Source organism: Epinephelus fuscoguttatus, linkage group LG17 (assembly GCF_011397635.1).
Source record: "Epinephelus fuscoguttatus linkage group LG17, E.fuscoguttatus.final_Chr_v1".
NCBI lineage: Eukaryota > Metazoa > Chordata > Actinopteri > Perciformes > Serranidae > Epinephelus > Epinephelus fuscoguttatus.
In genome coordinates this window covers 15,456,266-15,461,032 of record NC_064768.1, presented here as the reverse complement: position 1 = coordinate 15,461,032, position 4,767 = coordinate 15,456,266, and positions in this window count along the sequence as shown.

The following is a 4,767-nucleotide window of genomic DNA, read 5'->3' as shown; positions in this document are numbered from 1 at the left end:
TTGCAGTATAAAGGAGTTTCCATTCTTTACTGATGTGTATCGTCATCCTGTGCCCTTTACTATCACTCTCCCTCCAGCTTCTGGCTCCCTCTTTACTTTCTCCTTTCATGTTTTTGTCTGCTCCTCTCCCTTGTCTCCCTCCTCTTTCCAATCGTTACTCAGAGGTGAAAGAACATGGACATACTTCATTAGCCGAGGACAGAAAATGTTCTCCCAATTTTGTTAAACTCAGAAAAAGTTGTCAGAGTAAAAAAGTCACGGCCAAAGATTTATTTTAATTTAAGTCCACATTCAGCAGAGTAATTTGAGTTCTTTCAGATAAGTTTTGGACAGTTTATCTGAAGTCTGGAAAATCTGCTGTGTGGTGTGGATTCAATCCATCATGATGGCGACCTCAATCAGCCTTAAAGTGAGAAAAGATTTTCCATTGTTTATAAATGAGGATTTATTTAAAGTTGACAAGTGTTGATTTGGGAGTTATTTGTCTGCTCGAATAATGGTCTGTGATGAACATAAACTCTGACGTTGTGTTTATTTTTTATATTCTCAAAGTTACAGTAAATACACTCTGACAGTTTTGCTGTGCACTAAATTATTACAAGCAATGGATAATTTAAAGGGACAGTTCACCCAAAAGTCAAAAATACATTTTCCTCTTACCTGTAGTGCTCTCTGTCAGTCTAGATTGTAGATAGCCATAGAGATATCGGCCGTAGAGATGTCTACATCTGTCAATTGTATCACTGTGCAGAGGGACGTGTTCATCTACTGAAGACTAGAGATACCCAACCCAAGCCCAATGGCACCCAACAGGTCAGGCCATGTTTGGGTGAATATTTACAAGCAAAGTTTGGGTTCAGGTCGGATTAGGCCTACGACCGACTGACTGTCTATGTTGAGCTACTCTTTGTTTAGTATTGGAGTTTATTATTTCACATGACAACACATGAATGCAACACATAGTGTATTTCAGGTGGTAAATATTCATGTAAATGACTGTAAGGTAGCTAAAGATGGGTGACGTCAAACTAAATTCTTCATCACCTAACGTTACCTGAAGTTCAGTGAGCTGCACTCTGGTCTACTGCTAGCTCACCAAGTACCACTGAGCTAGCTAACTTTACAGTTCAGCCAAGTAAGACGCCATTAATTTTTACATCTTGCACTGTCAAAAGTAGATGTGACGTCCCTTTTGTTCGGTAATACAGTTGGCCGGTGTCGTTCAGTAGACAGAAAATAGTTCCTACATGAAGCTGCTCATAACAAGGTCTGTGGATTATCTTGAGTAACCACGTTGTAAATTCTGACATTGCTGTTGAGATTTTCAAATGTATTTTTTGGCACTCTGATCACCACAATCTGAGTGCCATCTAGTTCCATTATATTAGAGAGAAGGTAGACATCTCTACAGAACAAATTAGACTGATAAATCAACTTGGTCTTACTCCGAACTTGTTGAATACCAACGCTTGGTCATTGGCCCTCAGCATCAGATGCTGACACACCGAGGGCACTCTTTAGCGGAGGCAGGATGGCAGCTATTTTTGACACTAGGAGCATCTTCTATAGTATAAAGAGCAAGTAAGTCTGTATAGCATGGGATAAAAAAACCTAACAAACATTATTTTAGGCCAAACAATGATTATTTTCCAAATCTAACCATGTACTTTTGTTGCCTTAACCAAAAGAAGTAAACCTAAAAATGAAGTTGTTTTTTTAAGTTTAAATTGGACATTTTGTTTGAAAACAGAAGACAGTATACCTCTAACGAATGTAAATTGACACGCCAACCCTGAGTGTCCAAAAATGACGCGGAGGGGTACCTAGAGTGTTACAGTTTGATGTATAGGGTCACTGACCAAGTGTGGGTATTTAAAAGTTGCTCATTTTCATTCAGTGCTGCTCATTATTATCCACTTCCTATTATTTTCATCATTATTATTATTATTATTATTATTATTGTTATTGTTATTTATCGCCATCTCTTGTAGTTTTGTACTTATTTGCATGTCTATCTATCTATCTATCTATCTATCTATCTATCTATCTATCTATCTATCTATCTATCTTATCATCTTATCTTATCTTAAGAATGTATTTGATAAACAGCACTACAGGTAAATATGTATTTTTGATTTGGGGGTTAACTGTCCCTTTGACTGGACCCTCAAGTGTTTGACCCCTTGAACAGAAGCGTTTCCCCTCAGAAAGTGCCCATTTGGCATTGTTCTTGCAGATGATTGAATTCGGCATGAGTCCAAATTGGCTGCTTAACTGAATGTACAGAATCAAACTCATTAGTGTTGGTGACTGATGTGTGTTCACCCCCTTTGTGAATGCAATCACAGGCAGCATCAAGCTGGCACACAGAGCCCAGTGCGTGAATGCATTATGATTCACTGCATCTCTCTTTCTATTGTCCTCAGGGTCAGAGACGTCGTGTCCTGGTGGCGCTGGGACAGACGGAGATCATCACCCCTGCTGGCACAGCTCAGGGCCACGTCTTCACTTTGCTGTACGTGCTCTCCTGCACCATTTTTAGACGAGCAAAAGTCTTTTCTTGTCATGAGGAAGTTGGCTGTTTTCATTGGGTGGTATCACTCCCATAAAAATACTTCCAGTACGTGATGCTTCATGATTGTAATGACAGGGGCAGGACCTCCTAAAACATTATAACTGTACCCATGACTCCACAGCTGAACAAAACACAATTCAGACCCAGACACAGTCGTCATATCTGATTTGACATTTTGCTGCTATTTCATCCGTGTGATGTGCTTTCCTCCCTGGCTTGAAAAGATTTGACCACTGGCTACTTTTTCAAGGCTAACAAACCTCAGCAGAGCCAGCTGTCTAGTGCGATGTGTTTATAATGCTGAGAGGAGGAGGAGAACGGCTATGAATAACTGTGATGGAATTTAATCAGTGTACTTGTGGATTTAAAAGGACAAAGGTCTTGAGTTGTTATCACCTTGTTTTTTGTTATTTTATTCTTTAATGGAGCAGAGCAGAGCCTGCAACTGTGCTCCTGGTTTCCACTCATCAGCATGTGGACGGTAGCTTTATAACCAATAGGAGAGAAAAGGCTGAGCGGAGCTGATAAGAAGTCAGTAGCTGCTCAGAGGGAAGGAAGTGTTTCATAAGAGGCCAGGGAATGTGGCTTTTTATTTATGAGTGTTTGATGAGTGTTTGGTAAACTGGGGAAAATGTACTGTACAGCAGAGACAATAATGTTTATGCTCTTACCTGACCTTTAAGGAATACTTCACTTCCCAAAATGACCATTTGTATGTCAGCTACATACCCCGTGTCACATAGAATTTGTGAAGCAAACTTTGTTTTTCTCACATTACTCCACAATGAACAAAGATTTTTTTAAAAAAAATTCTTGATTAATTTAAGTCACAAGGACCACGTTAGACAGCAGCAAAATTAATGTAATGGGAAAGGTTATTGATTGGCATTGATGAGAATGCTACACCCAGGTGGACAAGTTAATTTTAGCCCCTTAAGAAGCTAGAGGTGATGACACAGCACCACAAAGTACCGTCTGTCTCCGCTTAAGCAGCACTCAAACATCGTTCCAAGTCGGCAACTAGTTTGAAAGAGAAAAAGAGATATATTAAAAGAAATAACCACTGTAAAGTTTTCAGAAACCTCCATGCTGCTTTCTACCGTTTACTAATCTGCTTTACAGCCTGTCTGTGACATTGAATGTGACGCACCAAGTAAAATCCCAAACACAGAAAGGCGTCTGCAGCAGAGTCATCCTCTCAGCTCTAGTCCACTGTTAATGGTCGACTATTTTGAGTGTATTTTGTGTTTGTGTATTTTGTGGGTTTTCTCATGTTTAAGAAACTTGTGTACACGTGCTAATTTCAGTGGAAAAGGGGTAGGTCTCATTTATCTAGTCATATGCTCAGTACTTCCAAACAGACAGCCAGTTCTGACGGGTTAGCTGTGAAATGAGAGCGTCGGTAGCGCTGTAAAGTTGTGGTCTATTGGTAGATTGTTTGGCTGTTTTGCTTTTGTCTGACCAAATTCTCATTGGTCGGACTGTCGCAGGTGTTACTTTAATAAGGCTGTGTGTTCGCCAAAGCGTTTCTTTTCCCAGCTGAAAAACAAAAGGTGTTCAGCACTTGTATTTCACCTCTGTGAGGATTGGTCTTTGCTGTGTTTTTCCCTTCTCCACTGTGATTGGACAGCTGGTGACAGTGACAAGCGCAGCATTTTACCCAAAGTTAAACATTTTTCAACTCTCGTTTTCAGTTGGAAAAACAGCTACATATTCACAGAAGGCATTCAGTTTTGGATTTTAGACACTGCAATTCAAGGATGGATTATAAAGCTGCTGAGAGAGATAGGATCACACCGGAGCCCTTGTTGGAGCAGCACGATGGCTAACGTTAGCTTCTGGGCTAAAACAGTCTGTCTTTAACATGCAGCAGTACAGAGATATTTAAGGTTAGTAACATTATGTTGTGTATGACATCGTCAACCCCAACGTTAACTTTTATATGTTGCATTTTTAGATGTATTGTTGGATAATAGTATATTGGAGATCACATTTATTTTTCACTCAGGGCATGCTATATACCTGGAAAGACAGTTAACTTGGGTAAGTGTTAAAGGAAATGGCCACTCTAGAATGAAAATACAGACTGTACTTACTGACCCTCATGCTGACAAGAAGTCCAGTGTAGTTTTTTTAATCCAGAAAACTCGTTCGGGGTATCAGAGGATAAGCCAGCCAGATTTTTCCATACA